This window comes from Erythranthe guttata, chromosome 10 (assembly GCF_056151865.1).
Source record: "Erythranthe guttata isolate IM_541 chromosome 10, IM_541, whole genome shotgun sequence".
NCBI lineage: Eukaryota > Viridiplantae > Streptophyta > Magnoliopsida > Lamiales > Phrymaceae > Erythranthe > Erythranthe guttata.
In genome coordinates, this window is record NC_142542.1 from 13,333,796 (window position 1) to 13,353,047 (window position 19,252).

The following is a 19,252-nucleotide window of genomic DNA, read 5'->3' on the forward strand; positions in this document are numbered from 1 at the left end:
TCAGATTGTTAGGAGTTTTTCATGAAAAATCGGATTTTGAACTTTTAGTGTGGTTGCATTTGTTAATCTTGAAACTTTGGGGTTGAAACTGAAATTTCCAAAAAAATCAATCATATCTAAATTTGCGAATCTGTTTTTCAGCAAGTATTTAATGGGAATAAAGTTTTCTTTATAAAATTTTCAAAGTTAATTAAGGTTATACTAGAGTTTTGGATTTTTAAAAGAAAAAAGGATTTTTCTAGTTTTTAGTTCCAAGGAAATTCGAAACTTTATGAAAATTTAAACTAATTTTAGAAACTAAAACTTGGATCAATTAGGAGCTCTAGGATTTAATTTGGGAATTTTTGGAATTGGTTTGCTATTATGCATGCCATTTATTATGTTTTGTGCTTAATTTCCATGTCTTGGAATAAATGGTTATTAGTGATGAAACTTGGGATAATGAACCTTAATTTACTGCATGCATGTGTTAATTGCTACTGGAATTTATTTGGAATGAATTATTACCTAGAAGTGGTAATTAGTTCATTAAATGAAACATAAAGATGACCCTTGCATTTCAAGCATGATTTGGGTATTAAATGTGATGCATTAATGTGGTGGCTGCATATGTGTGTATGTGTTGAATGTATATGTGTGTGTGTGCCGTGTGTGGCTGTGTGTTTATGTGTGTGAATTTGGGGATTTTACCCAAGTTATAAATATGAGGTAAGTTGTGAGAATTGTGTGGTTATGTGGCACTTGATTGATATTTGTGATGTTATGTGTGGATTATATAATTGTCGTAAGCATGATTTTGAAAATGATGCATTTCACGATTTTTAAATTTGAAAGATTAATTTAATGCCGGGTAATAAACAACTAGGATATAGAGGGCTGATATCCAACTAGGATGAAATTTGTGGTTTGATTCCACTAGTGAAAACGGTCTCGTAACAGATTTATTATTCAGGTACAAAAATTAATCTTTCACGGATCCGATAAAACAAAAAATGTGATTTTCACGATTTTCATAAAAAGGCATTTTAGTCATTTTGCATAAGTAAGTGTTTGTGCGCGAGTGATGTGTTTTCCTGACATATGTGGCTATCCGATTGTCTTGTGTTGTGCGGATTGTGAGTAAGGATAGCAGCTATATAATATTATATGTATTATATAACGTATTTTTGAAGTTCCATATTTAATCGGATTTCGTACTGAGCTTTATAGCTCATATAGATGCATTTTAATTGCAGGTAGTAGTGTTAGTAACCCTCCACTGGAATGGATCGAGTAGCGGATCGAGGTCTTGCCCGGGATTTTTGAAAGTTGTACGAGGGCCTATGAACGATGCTAAGTATTTTGGTTTTCTTTTGGTGATGTAATATTAAACCTTAGTATTTCCCTTTTCGTATCTTTTGAAACTCAAATCCGGTATGAATCGTACTCGACTTTTATTATAAAATAGTCCGTTTAGTAAATTTGTTATTTTCATGTCTCACTAGTAGTTTTCGAAATATTCACCAAAATACTTTTCAAAACTCTAATTTCTTTTCGAACCAAAAATAAAATCGATAGTTTGATAGTGTAGCACTCGAACGACAATCCTTCTTTAGAAACTTGTTTTCAAACGAAATATTTAGTCGACTAAGGTACTCCTAAGAAAGTTTTCTAAAATCACAAAGGTTTTAATTGTCCTAAAGAACAGATTTTTAATAATTGTGTTTAAGTCCCATTCCAAAGTTTTAAAAATTACAAAGAGATCCTTTTGCTTCCGCTAGATAAATGAATATTCCGATAAACCGGTTAGATTTATCGCCCCATTATAAAGAGGGGTGCTACAGGGTGGTATCAGAGCATGGTTCATAGATACTCGTACAAACTTCACGGCCTTAAAGACTACTCGAGACATGAAGATCGACCATTCGGTAATTATGTGAATTAATATTTTATGTGCTTTACTTGCTTTACTTATTAGTTGTAAATTAATACAGAAATAATGGCAAGGCGTATAACCCGAGGAAACTCAAGCACTCCATCCGATGAACCACAAGAACACAATCAAACTATTGATAATCTCTCAAACTTAATCCGAGAACAGAGACATCCGCATGTCCGCCGCCTCTACTTTCCGCCAACTAGTAGACAAATAAGTCATGGCTGCCCAAGACGAGGGAGAAATTCAAAACAAACGCCGACCACCCCCAAATTTCGAACGCCCATGGAAAAAGAGTAACTTTGGCAACCGCTAATTCCGAGGAAAACGAGCGCAGCCCCTCCGCCAACCAACCGGACCACTGCCACCCGCGCCCCCAAGACCAACCTGCCCAAAGTGTGGGAAGAGTCATTTCGGTGAATGCATTCGATGAATGAGGAATTTCTTCTGATGCCATCAGCCCGGACACATGGTAAAGACTGTCCCAAACCTCCACCGAACGTCCCCGGTCGAGTGTTGGCCATGACTCAAGAACAAATCGAGCAAGACCCGTCTATGATAGCAGGTACAATATTTATCCTCGAAGGACCCATATATGCTCCAATTGATTCCGGCTCTACTTATTCATTTATATCAAAGGACATAATTGCGCGCTTAAATCCCAAACCGAATCGATTAAATTACGAATACCGAATTCCCATCCCCTCTGGCGAAGAAATGTGCTCCAACCTAGTCATAACCGATTGTCTGATCCGAGTTCACACTCAACCCATAAATTTTGATTTAATCCTCCTACCGATCCAAAACATCAAAGTTATACTAGGCATGGATTGGTTAACCAAATTCAAAGCCCAAATCGATTGTGCCTCAATAACAGTTATTTTTCCCCTTTCGAACGGCAAAACCCTAAAATTTCGGAGTAAACCCAAAACCTCGAATCCAATCACATCCGCGATCAAAGCAGTCAAACTTATTCACAAGGGTCATTTTGGTTACTAAGTGGATATTCTGAAATTTGAGTCCGATCCCAAAACCCAAATATCTTAAATTCGAGGTGTACAGGAGTTCCCCGATGTATTTCCCGATGACATTCATGGACTTCCACCGACCGAGAAATTTAGTTCAAAATCAACCTCATTCCCGAAGCTGCACCAATTTCCAAAGCCCCGTACCGTATGACCCTGACGGAATTGAAGGAGCTGAAAGATCAAGTTCAAGAATTGTTCGACCAAGGTTATGCTCGACCCAGCTATTCCCCATGGGGCGCACCGGTTCTCTTTGTCAAAAATAAAGACGGATCCATTCTCCTTTGCATCGATTACTGTGAACTCAACAAAATCACAATCAAGAATAAATACCCCCTTCCTCGAATCGATGATCTTTTCGACCAACTCCAAGGCTCATCGGTCTTCTCTAAAATCGATCTCCAATCCAGTTACCACCAACTCAAAATCAAAGAATCCGATATTCCCAAAACAGCTTTCAGAACCCGATATGGCCATAATGAATTCGTCGTCATGCCCTTCGATCTAACTGAGTCTTTCATCAATACTTGGACCAGTTCGTAATTATCTTCATCGACGACATTCTCATCTTCTCGTCACTGGTGGGAAGGAATCAAGGAAGGAGCAAACCTCGAAACTTTGCCATGGACCGATTTCAATGTCCAATTATTCGAAAAATATTTCTCGAAAAACGTCCTTGTTAGAGTAGTTGACCCAAGAGCCAACTAATTGTTGTGTTTTCTCACGCTAATCGTAAATAATCTATTTCATATTAATGATAAAAACCCCCTTGGCATTCTATATCTTTGTCCCTTGCATAAGCATAGATATAGTCCTTGCAGTTACTTAATTACTGTAAATAGATCTAGTAGAATCGTGAGATTATTTATTTAAGTATAGTAACTGTTAAACATAGTTCCTAGTCAGCGGGTTACGCCACTAATAAGGATATCGGTCTTTCCCATTCGAGACTAGAACTTAGTGTATGTGTACTGCGTCCCATCACTCAACGGTGTTGTGACATCGGCATACATAAGTGGGTGCTCATAAGTTGATGAGTTCACTGAACTCCCTCAATCTAGAGATCTCTAAGTGGTTTCCAATAATCGAGTACAGGTTTCTATGATATAGTTGTACACCATTAATCCTTAAGACCCAGACATCACCGTGACTTCACTAGAGGGACCAGCTGTATCGTGACCTGTCCCTGAGTTCCACCGAGGACCGCCCCAAGGGCCAGTGTTCGTGCAGTCCGAAATCTAGTGGGAGGTCGGTGCATTGTAGTAGGGGATTCGATCACTTGATCAGTCATGGATATCCTGTGTGTTCTTGCGATTTATAATCCATCAAGTCTGTGGCCACAGCTAAAAGTTTCGTGATTAGAGAAATGTGTTTCTCTAAGTCAAACACGAACGGATTATATAATAAAGAACGTCCACAGAGTTATTGAACTCATAAAGAGGTCTCGAAGAACCAATGCCTCTAGTTCAATCGGGATATATGTATCGAAGGGATCGTACTGTACGTTAACTATATCACACGGTTCTTCGAGGCACTTGATTTGTATCTAGGGAATCATGACGCATAGTTGCTAGACGCCAATCTTGAATCGTTGGGTAGTTCAGTTGAAACTAGCTTCAACTAAATTATAACTCTAGGGACGAGTTTAAACCACAATGAGTTGTGGGCCCACGGCTAGCTTACACCTGAACCATCGAGGGTCACACTGCTCGTGTACTTGAGATCCTTAATGCAACGACCTAAGTTTAATTATTTAATCTTAGTGTAATTGGAAGTCAATATGATTGAGTCCAACATTCTTATTTTTTTATTACAGATGAGAATAAGTAGGGGAAAAGAATCCAACAGAAATTTAGTGAACTTTATGTATTGGGAAGTTTCCCGATTTGGCAAGTCCTAAATTAGGGTTTCCAATTTCGGAAATTGGTAAATTGCAAAGTGGTACTCGTATCGACGAGAATTTGTGCTCGTCGTCAAGTTATAATTGTTATATATTTGCGAGCATTCGTTTGTTAGAAACGAGCCGAGAAAGAGAGTGGACTTAAGCAGTTTGGCCTAGCCTAACTTAAGGCCTGTTAGGGTTGTCACAAGGAGGATATAAATAGGATTTATATGTCTTGTGAAAAACACACAAAAACAAGTATACGTAAGAATGAAACCCTAGCCTCTCTCTCTCCATCAGCCGTCCACCTTGCAGCCAAAACCCTACCTCCGCCACCAGCCGCCGCGTCGCCGCCGCATCGGCATCTTCTTTTTCCCCTCGTTCTTCTTCATTGTACTTAGCTATCATGTACCTAGTGTAACACCCCACCTTTCCAAAACCCGAAAACCCTAAAACCCAAAATTAATATTCCTAACTCGAGAATCCTTAGGTAATATTATTACGTGATAATATTTATATGACTTACGTGAATTTAATTATGTGAATTATTTATGTGTTATATTTAATTGGTATATTTATTTTTCTAACAAATTTATGTGAATTGTGTGGATTAGAATACTATATGCTATATTTGATTAATTAAGTGTGATAATACACTACCCTAGACTATCCTATACCTATATAGCATACATGCATACATACATGAATTTTGCATGCATTGCTTTATTATATAATATTATATTATATATGTATATGTATATAGCCGTGTGAGTGTGTGTGTTAGTCAACAAGGTGGTTAATTTAAATAGATATTTAATTAGTAATTGCACATGGCACATAGTTTAATTCTACACTCAACACCTCAAAAGACACTCTACTAATTTCCTCTTGCAACACCTCACCCTACTACTTGTCTTCCTCCCTTCATTCCACCGAGACCTCACCACCACGTCCATTCTTCATCTTCTTCCACCTCATCTCTTGTTTTTCAAAGAAAATGAAAAATCATTTCCAAGTCTCCTATTTAACCATGGACTTTGATTAGCCTACAACGTCATTCACCGAGAAAAAAATACACATCTCCCTTAAAGAAATCAACTCCATCTCCTTCACCATCAAAATAGTTTGGCTAGAGCTTGGCATCAACCTTTGAAGCACTTCCGTTCGATTTTTCCTTCATCTTTTCTTTCGGTTTCTTAAGGTAAGAAATTCCGATTTCTTGCTGCAATTAAATGGCATCAATAGTATTAAAATGATTTTCAAAAGTTTCTAAAAGATTGGGAGTGATTTCGAAAATTTAGGGCTTTTTGGGGAAAAATGGAAAAGAAGTGGTTATTGTTGATTTCTTGTTCTTGCATGCATCATCTATGTTGGTAGTGGGTAGATACAACTTTTATTGGCCAAAAGCATTAAAAATTTCGGATTTCAAAAGGGGTTTCAAGAAAAAAATAGATTTTTGAACTTTTATGGGGTTGCATGTGTAAATCGAAAGTTTTTTGGGTCAAATCTGTAATTTTTGAGAAGTCAATCCTAAAAATGTTTTCAAAACTGTTTTCCAGCATTTATTGAACAAAAATTTATGATTTAAAGAAGTTTTGCAAGAAAAAGTGGTTTTTGAACTTTTAGCGGTATTGCATGTGATGATCTAGAGATTTTGGGGTAAAATATGTAAATTTCGAAATTTCTGCATAAAGTAACTTTTCAACTTCGTTTTCTGCATCTAGTAAAGTAAAATTTCAGATTGTTAGGGGTTTTTCATGAAAAAGTGGATTTTGAACTTTTAGTGTGGTTGCATGTGTAAATCTTGATACTTTGGGGTCAAAACTGCAATTTCTGAAAAATCTCTCATTTCTTATGTTTGAATCTGTTTTCTAGCAAGTATTATATAGGAAAAAGTTTTCTTTACAAAGGTTTTCAAAGTGATTAAGGTTATATTAGAGTTTTTGATTTTTAAAAGAAAAAGGGAATTTTCTAGTTTTTTATTTCAAGAAAACTCGAAACTTTGTGAAAATTTAAAATAATTTCAAAATCTGAAATTTGGGTCAGTAAGGAGTTCTTGGATTTAATTTGGGAATTTTTGAAATTAGTTTGCTATTATTTCGAAATTAGGACAATTTGCATGTCATTTATTATGTTTTGTGCTTTTATTTTCATGTCTTTGATTTAATGACTATGAGTGATGAGATTTGAGATTTTTGTACTTTTAATTGCTGCCTGGATGTGGATTAATTGCTGTGAGAATTTATTGGAATGAATTATTACCTAGAAGTGGTAATTAATTCATTAAGTGAAAGGTGAAAAATGGGTGTTTGCTTTACAAGCATGGTTTAATATTAAATGGTGATGTTTAATGTGTTGGTTGCATGTGTGTGTGCTGAATATGTGTGAGTTTGTGTGCTGAATGTGTATGTGGTGTGTGCCGTGTGTGGTTGGGTGTGTTTATGTGTATGAATTTGGGATTTTTGCCCAAATTATAAATATGTGGTAAAATATGATATTTGTGTGATTTTGTGGCACTTGATTGATATTTGTGATGTTTATGTGTGGGTCATAAGCATGATTTCGAAAAGTTGCATTAAATGGTTTTCAAATTGAAAGATTAATGGAATACCGGGTAATAAACAACTCGGATATAGAGGGCCGGTATCCAACTAGGATGATGTGTTGTGGTTTGATTCCACTTAGTGAAAACGGGCTCGTAACAGGTTTATTATCCATGTACAGAAATTAATCTTTCACGGATCCGATAAAAACGAAAAATGTGTTTTTCATGATTTTCATAAAAAGGGCATTTTAGTCATTTTGCATAAGTACGTGCTTTTGTGTGAATGATGTGTTTTCGTGAGCTATGTGATTTTATCGATTGTCTTGTGTTGTGGTAAGAAACGTGGGTAAGAATGGATATATAATATTATATATTATGTATAACGTATTTTCAAAGTTCGATATTTCATCGGATTTCTTACTGAGCTTTATAGCTCATATAGATGTCTTTTAATTACAGCTAGTAGTGCTAGTAATCCTCAACCGGGATGGGTCGAGTAGCGGATCGAGGTCTTGCCCGGGTTTTGTTGGAAGTTGTACGAGGACCTATGAACGATGCTAGATATTTTGGGTTTTCCTTTTTTGGTGATGTAATATAAAACCTCCGTATTTCCCCTTTCGTATCTTTTGAACTCAAAATCCGGTATGGATCGTACTTAACTCTTATTATAAAATAGTCCGTTTGGTAATTTCGTTCTCTCACGTCTCAATTAGTAATTTTCGAATTATTCACCAAAATACCCTTTCAAAACTCTGATTTCTTCTCGAACCGAAAATCGATAGTGATACTGTAGCACTCGAACGAAAAAAAAAACCTCCCCTCGGAACTTGTTTCCAAACGAAACCTTTATTCAGCTAAAGTAATCTAAGAAAGTTTCCTAAAAATGCAAAGTTTTAATAATTTCATTTTGGTCCCATTTCGAAGTTTCAAAAATTACAAAGAGATCCTTTTTGCTTCCGCTAAGTATATAGAATTCCGATAAACCGGTTCGATTTATCGCCCGACTAGAAGGGGGGTGCTACACCTAGTGCTGTGTGGATAGTAGATTGAATATACAAGGTGAAACCTAAGAGGAGAAAGATTATTCTGCCGCCAACGCCGCCACCAGGGTCGTCTCCACGCGCCGCCACAAGACGGTGATGCGAGAAGGCAATTCTGAAAACTGCTCTCGGAGTTTTCTGCGCAGTCCAGCGAGAAAACTATCCGTAAATCATTCGATGATCGGATGGACGTGAAAGTTTGACAGAAGCTTCAAAACTCATGGATCTACAATATTCCAAAAGGAATTGTCAATCCAGTCCATAACCATGGAGATATTGAAGTCGGAGCATGCCTGTAATTTCAAATTCTGAAAAGAGGCTGGATCAGTAGGGGTGGGAAGAGTAGCTTCTCGAGTCATTATTCGATTCACGCTTCAAGGGTAACATCTCGTTTTTCCTAATTAATATACATATATTAATTAATTTATATTAATTGAGATATATGTATGTTAATTGATTATTGAATCACATGACTCTATATGTTCGATTATGTGTTATGTGAATCGTTCGTTGAGCATGTTTATTATTTGATTTCATTTTGCGAGCATGCTATGATGATTTTATTTATGTTATTTAAATTAATTATATATGCGAGTATGTTTGTCGGTGATTGGAAGCGAAAAGGTATGCAATTAATTGTTATTAATGTGCACGTGTTTATTTATATAAATTATTTTATATAAATAAAATACAAATTTCTGTTTTCCGCAGCGTACACGTGCCTGATCCCCAAAGGTGGTATCAGAGCTACGGTTGCGCAATTAATTGCCTACGTGTTTATTGCTTTCGATTGCATGTGAATAGTTTATTAAATTGATTGACTTGGTGAAATTGGAATTTGTTTGGTTTAATTTTAATTTGATTTTAAAATTGGATTTGATCGATTTTAAAATTGGAATTAGAAAATTGAATTTAATTTTTTAATTGGATTTGATCAATTTTGAAATTGGAATTAGAAAATTGGATTTTGGTTTTAAAATTGGATTTGGTCGATTTTAAAATAGGAATTGGAAATTGGATTTAAAATAAAAATTGGATTTGAGTTTTAAATTTCAAAATAATTTTCTAAAAACTATATGGGCCGGTCAGACCGGTCCAACCGGTCCGATCGGGTCTAACCGGTTTAGACAGCCGGATTTTAAATATATTAAAAGAAGGTTTCTTTTTCGAGAAATTAAAATTAAATCAAAATTGATTTTTAATTTTCTGAAATTATTTATCAATTAAAACCCAATCCAAATATTTGATCCATTAATCAATAATGTTCAATAAATGAGTGTTTAATTAATTAATTAATTTAAACGTTAAATTAATTTCATTAATGGTACACTATATAATAGTGATTATACTTCAACTTAATTAGTTGTACCTTAATCTTATTTGATTGATTTATGTTGCTTAAGGTCCTTTAATTATTTTGAAACAAATCCTCATAATTAATTATTGTAATTAATTCTAATTTAGGTCGAATGTTACTCCTAGGACAATATGCGTTTCCATATACCTTTAATTAGAGAACATAGTTGTAGGAATCCAATCGACCTGTCCAATAATTCTAATGAGATAACAACAAAACAATAATAAATCCCTCATTCTTACTTTATTAAGAATTATTTCAAGCTATAAAGAAAAATCAATCTGTTGAATTTTTCTTTTCTTCTACCAACGGTTAAATTATGTGTAGCCCCTTGCAATAGTGCAGTAAGCCGTGTTAGCGGGGAGGGCTATAGTAGGGTTAAGCTGTACTTTAATTGACATAATGATGAAGCTAGCCATAGAAAGAGTTATGCTAGATTAACGTCGTCGGCTAGATTAACTAGGGGTTGCATTAGTTTGATATAACCAGTTCTATGGGCATCTTTGATTGGTAGGTTAGACATGATACACGAAGATTTTGAATTCGCGAGATTAACTTACGTCATTATCAGGTGTGAGTAAAATATATCTTTAGGGTCATATAACGATATGATTGATGGAGATCTACCTTTGGACAAATGTAATCGAACTAGATTAACTACGGGTTACATTTGCCTATTGGACCTAATAAATCCCATTAAAAGAAAAATAAGTTTTCTCGTTTGTCTACTAGAGGGTAGTGGAATTCGATAAAATTTAGTGGGAGTACAGTTAAATGATAAATGTCCAAATATTTAATTGCAATCATTAATAATGAATGTAAAACCCTGCATTTTCGGTAAAATATTTAGTATTTTATTTTACCACCTCTACGTGCCAATTCATTAAATTGGAATTTAGAATTATTCTTGCATGATTAGTAATTACCTGAAAAATTAGGTGATTATGTGAAATGTATGATTTTGTGATTTTGTGAGTTATGTGATTATGTGAATTATGTGATTACGTGAATTATGCGATTAAGAAATATTTTGAGATATTATTTCTCGAACTTGTAAAATAAAATAATTGTCATGAACTAAGATTTTATTCTTGCATATGAATTTAAGTGAGCATTTTATCATATTTATGCATGCACAAAATTTTAGAAAATAAAATTTTCTCATGCATTTTTAGGATTATTAATTAGTGGAGAAAATTAGAAAATTCTCCCCTCATTTTTCTTCAATTTTCGGCCATTACACACACACACACACACACACACATGATTTAAAAATTACATGTTAATTAGGAATAGACATGCATTGGAATGCTTGTACTTTGAGCATTAAAATAAATACCCAAGCCTAGTCCACTTACTAGCTAGGAATGCCTTTCACCACTCCCACACTACACTTTAGTAAACCAAAGGTCACTCTTCTTATTCCTCCTCTCTCCCCTTCATTCCGGCAGCCCCAAACCACCACCATAGCCACCACATTCTCAAGCTTAAGCCACCCAAGAACCACCACCACACCGCTTTCGAAATATTGCAAAATCACCCCCACAAAAATATGTATTTTCCTTTCTTCTCCATTGGCTTTGAACTCTCCAAAAACTCTATAAATATATCCAATGACCAAGATCAAAATACACTCTCAAACTCCACTCTTACCATGTAAAAGTTTAAGGTCTCCTTCTATTTCAATAAGAGGAGAATTTTCGGCCAAGGCTAAGTAAGCCCTTCTTCTTCTTCTTTCTTCATTTTTTTTTCGAAAGAAGCTAAGCTCTTCTTCTTCCAATTTCTTCTTGTTGTTCTTCTTCCTTTCCTTAAGATATAATCTAACTCTTTATCTCTTCTTGTATAATAGAGAAAAGAGCTAACAAATCCTTCCCCTAAAGAGTAGAGGTAAGAATTCTTGAATTCTTGCTCAAACATGCAACACCACTAGTACTTTCGGTTTTCATTGATTTATTTGTTGATTCTTGCATATTATGTTATTATATTGCTTAGATGATGATTGCAGGTTAGTATTTTGAAAAGATAAGTTTGTTCTTGATGTTTTATGTTTTTCAAAAATTTGGGAAAAAATACTTAAATTGCTTATTTGGCTTATCTAGTAGCTTGCATGTGCTAATCTAGTGTTTGATTGTTAATTTGTGAAAAGAAAATGAATTTGTGGCCTAGCTATGAAACTTTCGAATTTTGGGTAAAAATGGATAAAATGCTTCTTCGATTTATTTGGTATCTTGCATGTGTTAATCTAGTGTTTGATTGTTGATTTAAGGCCTTGCGTGTTAAGATCTAGTGGTTGATCCTTGATCCAAGGTCTTGCATGTTAAAATCTAGTGATTGATGGTTGATCTAAAGTCTTGAATGTTAAGATCTAGAGATTGATGGTTGATCTAAAGTCTTGCATGTGAACATTGATAGAAGAAATAAGAATTTGTGCTAACTGGATTTAAAATACTCTTGCATGTGAAGATCTAGTAGAATTATTTGAATAAAATGTAAAGATGAAAGTCTTCAACTTTTTTCTTTTAAAATGTTAGATTTAATGAACTTTTGATTATAGATTGTCTTTGCATGTTAAGATTTCGCTTGTTTCTTGTATTCGATTATGGATTACATTTTTATGCCTAAATGCCTATGTGAAACTTTATTTGTGTTTTGCTATGTGATCTTGCTTGCTTATGTGTTGATCATTGGGTGTGAGGATGAGAAAAGGGTAAGTAGATGGGTGCATGTGTGGGTGTATAAGTGTCATGATTTTTAAAAGGTAAAAATATGTTGGAAAATCTTTCGAGGTTACAGTAAATAACCGGGGTACGACGAGTCGGTACCGTAGGGCCTAGGGGTGGATATTTAATCGGTAATCCGTAGTATTTTGTAAACGAAAGCGAATTTTACCAACTATATGCACGCACGCTTTTCGGCTCGTAATTTCTTTTTGTCTTGTCTTGATGTTTGAAAAATATTTTCATGTAGATGCTCTACTTAGAAAATCATGAAATTTTGTGAGTGTTTTCACCTTTCTGTTATCATCATTTTTATAGGTATTTTGCATGAATTGGGTAAGTATTTAATTAGTTATGAATTATTTCTCACTACTACACTAAAACAGGGTCAGTTTAGTGTTTTCAGTTATAACGGCAGTTTTACTCACTCAAATGCTTTGTTTCTACTTGGAAACTGTTTTCAACTTATTTTTCTGCCTGGGAGTATGTATCACTCGGAATAATACCATGTTATGTTTTACAGTTTGTTTGCAAATATGTTCAAACATTCTATGTTAATACCATTGAGTTAAATATATATTTAATAATTTCATCTTCCTAATTATTGTAAACTTTAGTGGAGTTCAAGAACGATTGATTACACCTGTGGTAGCACAAAATTCCGTAACGCCCCAGTGAGCAAAGAATGAAGTATGTTTTATTCTCGTCTATTTTTTCCTATTTATGCACTTACAAGACCTGCTCTACAAGCTTCGGAAATAAGAATCACAATAAATCGAATAAAGTGAAGGGTACATTACAACCACCCCTGAGGTATAGTCAAATTACAAAAACCTCCCTCTTATTTGGATAATTACATCTACCCCTCAACTATCAATCTTCTTACACCTCCACCCTTTTGGTGTCAAATTCAACATAATCATCTAGATTTCGTGGAATTTGCTCTAGTTTGTACTCGTTTTGTGTAAAAATACAGTTTCTGATGCACCACAATCTGACATGTACAAGCCAAAAAACACATATTATGATCATCTTGCTTCAAAATGTGGAGAGCGAATGGGATAAAATGGGTAAAAAAGTGATAATATTTCATATAATCAAGAAGATTCCACTAAATTTGAAACCGCAAGAGTGGACGTGTAAGATAATTTATAGTTGAGGGGTTGTTATAATTACTCAAACATGAGGGGGGTTTTCGTAAATTTACCATACCTAAAAGGATGTAATTTACCCTAAAATGAAACCAATCGACAATTTATGTAGAGTAATAATAATTAAAAGGTCATCATAGAAAAATAAAATAAGTCTTTTGAAATATAAATATTTTAATTAATTAATTTTTAAACTTAAATTGGACAGGGGCCGCGCGAACGCATGCCCTTCTATCACAAATTATGACGTAGGCTCGATCTCTTGGACCGACCTTACACTAGCACCCCTCCAAAGTGCAATGGAGGTCACCGGCATAGGCATAAGTCTTATTGATCGCCTGTTGACCCCGTCCAGGTAAGTAAGTTTTTCAGTCAATTTTTTCCAATTTATAAAACTCAATTCTCACCATCTATAGTTTATTCTCCGATGTGGGACAAGTGTGAGTCGGGGTGGAAATTGGAACGAAAATTCCGATTTCCGCCGAATCCGATCCAAAATATTCCGATTTTGGAACGACTTTTTCAATTCCGAATTCCGAAATTCCGATTTCCGAAAATTCCGAAAAAAATCGGATCGGAACCGGAAATACATAACAGAATTTCGGAATTTCCGATTTCCGATCCGAAATTATTCCGATTATTTCCGATTTATTCCGATTTTCCAATTATAATAATATTAATATTTATTACTATATATAATATATACTATATGTCTATATCTATCCGCAATATGTACTAATTACTAGTAATATATATTAGTATATTACTAATATACTTTTTCCAATTATTATTATATATATATATATAAATATATATATATATATATATATATATATATATATATATATATATATATATATATATATATATATATATATATATTTGGACATATTATTTTTTTTAATTTTCTAAAACATACAAAAGCCAAAACTCAAAATTTATTAGAATTACTTCGAAACCCTTATTTGATGTTTCTTTCTGCAATTTGGCTACTTTGTCGGTGATCAATTTTTTCTTTTTCTTTTTTTTTTTTGGGAAAATTCCGAAAATTTCCGAAAAATTCCGAAAATGAAGATTTCCGAAAAATTCCGATTTTCCGAAAATTCCGAAAAAATCGGAATCGGAATCACTTTTTGAGTTCCGAAAAAATCAGAATCGGAAGGCGTTTTGGACTTCCGAAAAAAATCGGAAATTTTCTGAAACACCCAAATTCGATCCGATCCGTCCGATTTCCACCCCTAAGTGTGACATACTTTCTTTAGCATTTTTCATCCTTCTCCCATAAAATATTAAGAAAACTTAAAACCATACAAATCCTTATTACGATTTCGCCAGACCTCCACGTGACAACCGTCGCCAACTGAAGAGTAACCGTATCCAATTTCTGGTGTAACAATTCAAACCAAGCCCATGCCGACACAGCTGAAATATCATACATAATGGCAAGAGAGGGTTGTTGCCGAACCTCTCTCATTCCTCTACAGAAAATAAAAGTACGTAAGCTCGTTTCCACCTCAACACCACACCACGGGCAATATGGATCAGTGGTATTTTTTTCTCCGAAACAATTCGACTTTGGTTGGTAGAATATTCGAGCAAAAGTGCCAAAGAAAAATTTTGATTTTCGGCGGGACCAAGAGATTCCAAACCATTTTCCACTTGCGTTACACTACTCCGCTAACAAACCCACCATAATCCATGCTACGGGCTTCGAATGCAAATTCCCTAGACAACAAACTGTGATAGCATGATTTCACAGAAAAACGACCATCCTTAGAATGGTGCCAAATCCATCTATCCTCGGCCAATAAATTTCCAATAGACATCAATTTAACTTAATCATAAATTTGAACTTGAATCGATTTGGCGATTTCCGAAATCCAAATTAACCCTCCAAAAAGAAGCACTGCGTGAATTTTACAAATATCACAATATTACCATGATCACAGCAATGTTATTGCTATCAAGAAAAGCCTCTCTTAATGTTAGTCTAACAAAACTTTCCTATCATGTGGCATTGAGAAATTAATATATCGGGAATGAAAATATGCTTTAAGCTTGAGAAACCAGTTATAACCAGGGTGAATCAGTTCTACTATATATAGAGGCTGCATTTTCTTTAATATATGCAGAAATTTGATGTTTGGTAAATAAATAAAAAATTATGAAACTTCCGTTATACGGTTAGCCACATGTTTCTAGCGATTCACATGGCATGATCAAATGATACAAAGTCTTGGATAAAAATCTACAACGCCCTTGTTGACTATCCATTACTCCAACAACATCTACCGTTCGCCGAACAGTGTGACCCTTCCCCCTCTTTCTACGACTAAATAATGTTCTTGTAAATTATGGCCAAACCTTCTATTTATAAGAGAGTGAATTTCAAATCTAGAGGTTGATCACACAAATTTACTAAGGTAGAGTTTGGTTTTTTTAAGGCTGATATTTCTTTATTATATGCAGAATTTTGATGTTTGACAAAAATATTAAAACTAGAACTAATGGGGTTCCTAAAGAGGAAACAACCCCTCCAAAAAGAGGCGTATGCTGCTTGAAAAGCAGCAAGCACACGGTATTCTTTAGTAAAAGGCGAAAGAATAGTTCGCTATGTGCTTACCGCGCAGCTGCGTGAATTTAAACAAGGGTTAAATACAAAAACACCCATGTACTATGTACTTTGTATCATTTACCCCCTGTACTACACATAAATACAAAAACCCCCCTGCTATTATATTTTTTCCAAAATATGACGAAAATACCCCTGCTAAACCTATAAATATAAGGGTTTGTTTGAGCCATTTTTCACTATATTTTTTAACATTTTCGGTCAATTTTACTTGTGAAATTTTTATTTTTTTTATTTTTTCCTTCAAAACATTTAATTACTTAGATTTTTTTTTTTTTTTTTTGTAAATTTCTGAATAAAAAGCTTTTATTTTTGTCATTTTGAATTTATTCATTTTTTTCTTAAATGTCTTCCGGTAGTTCAAAATTCTCAACAATAATAAGATTGTAAAGATGTTTGAAATCTTAGAATGTTTGAACTACCGGAAGACATTTAAGAAAAAAAAATGAAGAGACTCAAAATGACAAAAATAAAAGGTTTTATTTAGAAAATAAAAAAAAATGTAAGCTATTAGATGTTTTGGAGAAAAAAGTATAAATACCAAAATTTCAACGTAAAATTGACTGAAAATGGTAAAATATATAGTGGAAAATGGCTCAATATATATATATATATATATATATATATATATATATATATATATATATATATATATATATATATATATATTGTGAGGGGGGTTTTGTATTTATGTGTAGTACAGGGGGGTAAATGATACAAAGTCCATAGTACATGGGTGTTTTTGTATTTAACCCTTTAAACAATTACTGTGCGCTTCTATTTATTTCTTCGGCTCTAAGTTCATAGTTGGGTATTTTTTTTATGTGGGATACTTATCTATAGTTACTTTCTTTCCTATTAACAAATTTTAATTGTGTCTGAATTTCAAGTTTTAACCTAAGAAGAAAAGTAACTAAACTCTTCAAAATATATGTGCCGAATTATCGAGTAATTTTCCACCATTTGATGATCTAAACATGGCTTTCAGCTCTTCCTATTTGATACACCAATGCAAATTCCATATTTTTTCAACAAAATATATGTGCCGAATTAAAACGATATCCGGCTCCTTCAAAAGCCATTGAAATATATAAAACCGGAGCTCGATTTTTTGCAGTGTTGCAAGCAAAAGCCATAAGTAAAATTCAATCAAAACTCCACCAAAATTGCATTTTTTCGCAGTTACTATAGCTGCCAAATTTGAAATGCGGAATTGTCAATGAAAATATTATCAACATTTTCATCCCAATCACACTCGTAAAAACACTCTCATTGTGTGTGATGCATAATGGACCACATATTTATAAAGAGTGCTTGCAATTGAATGTTTGTATACGTCCAAAATACAAAGTAGATGGAAAACATTTCATTTCCAAAGCAAATAAGTTTTCTGAAATAAAGTTGGTGTTTAGTGTGGGCATATATTGAATTTTGTGTTGACCACATTCAATACAAAATAGTAAATATATACTAGGGGCTATATGACAAACACGTTTCATTGCGATTTTAATTCTTGATAAATTCTTTATTTATAAAGGATATTTGAGATAAATCCAATTTGCCTGAAAAATCATATATGCCCCCACTAATTATTAATTAGTATAATTATTTAATTTTAAATAAATTATACCCATAATCTATACCCAAATCATCTCCAAAAATTATTCCCCTCATCACGCCAATTCAGTTTTTTTTCCTTTTCTTTTTTATTTTGTTTAATGGTTTTCTTTATTTCGATTTAAATGAAAATTTTGTAATATTTTTATTTTTTGATTTAATTTATTTTGGGTTTTTTTATTTTAATTTTTTTTCTTATTAATATTTTTCATGTTTTTATTTTAATTTAAAAAAGTGGTTTTATTTTTATTTTCGTTTTTTAATGGTTTTTCTTTTTTTCTTAATTTCAATTTTTTTTAAATTGTTTTTTTTTCTTTCCATTTTTTTTTTAAATAAAAACCGCTGTATATAAACATGCAAACCACTCTGTATAAACACCTATATAAACATGAAAACCACTTTGTATAACAACTATATAACATGAAAACCACTCCGTATAACAACTATGTAAACTTGAAAACCACTCTGTATAACAACTATGTCAATATAAAAATCTGTACAAAAATTATTGAAAACCACTATAAAATTGTTGAAAACCACTATAAATTTATCAAACACAAAGCCTAACATTATGAAAACCACTCCCTATAAACAACTATATAAACATAAAAACCACTCTGTATAAAACAGCTATATAAACATAAAAACTACTTTATATACACAATTATATAAAAACATCGAAAATCACTATGATTTCTAACAAGAAAACATCAAAAAAATCTGCGAAAAAAAAGCTATAAAATCACTATAAAATACACCGTCTTCTCTCCAATGACCCCTAGAGCATAGTCCGTGTAATCTTCTTATTCTCGTTATTTGAAAAGTAAACCACTATTTGAAAAAACCATCATCTTTTTCCCCCACCAGCAATTTCTTCAAAAAAAATCATCAAGAACAAAAACATTACCAAAATCAAAAGAACGAAAATCAGCCGTTAAAAAAAAAAAAAAAAAAAAAAAAGAAGAAGAAACTAAATCATTACAATAATCCAACAAAAGACCAAACTAATGCACGTATCTATGTTATGTACAACACCACCTCTCTAAACCCCAAACGGCGGGCACCATAAATTTCGTTTTTCAATTTGAAGAATTTAAAATAAATTTAATGAAAAATAGGAGAAAAGAAAATCTCATACCATATGAGAGATTTTCATGTAACCTTCGTTGGGACAATGTTTAAGAACAACAAAAATAAATATGAAATGAAACAAAACGTATCTTCGATATCAATTCTTGTGGGCAAGAATTGAGCCGGGTTAGGGATCGGATCCGGAAGATCCGAAAATCCCTTACATTTAAGCGGCGGCGGCGGTGAGTAGAAAAGGGGAAGAATTAAAGCATATATGCCGCTTAATTTTCTTACCACCGC

The 19,252-nt window shown here is 33.5% G+C and overlaps 2 long non-coding RNA genes and 2 other non-coding genes across 4 annotated transcripts; 1 reads left to right on the plus strand and 3 right to left on the minus strand.

Annotated features, from left to right (window-relative positions):
* The first annotated feature begins 5,644 nt into the window (after positions 1-5,644).
* LOC148767577 (uncharacterized) lies at positions 5,645-8,055 on the plus strand. Its single transcript, XR_016034095.1, has 2 exons — positions 5,645-6,023; positions 7,827-8,055. It is a non-coding gene; the product is annotated as an uncharacterized LOC148767577 (long non-coding RNA).
* Positions 8,056-13,836: 5,781 nt separating this feature from the next.
* LOC148767578 (U1 spliceosomal RNA) lies at positions 13,837-13,995 on the minus strand. The gene has a single exon (XR_016034134.1). It is a non-coding gene; the product is annotated as a U1 spliceosomal RNA (small nuclear RNA).
* A 2,147-nt stretch (positions 13,996-16,142) lies between these two features.
* Positions 16,143-16,264, minus strand: LOC148767579 (U5 spliceosomal RNA). Its single transcript, XR_016034146.1, has one exon. It is a non-coding gene; the product is annotated as a U5 spliceosomal RNA (small nuclear RNA).
* A 2,065-nt stretch (positions 16,265-18,329) lies between these two features.
* LOC148767580 (uncharacterized) lies at positions 18,330-19,161 on the minus strand. The gene is made up of 2 exons (XR_016033837.1): positions 19,020-19,161; positions 18,330-18,754 (listed from the first exon to the last, which is right to left on the minus strand). It is a non-coding gene; the product is annotated as an uncharacterized LOC148767580 (long non-coding RNA).
* Positions 19,162-19,252: the final 91 nt, after the last annotated feature.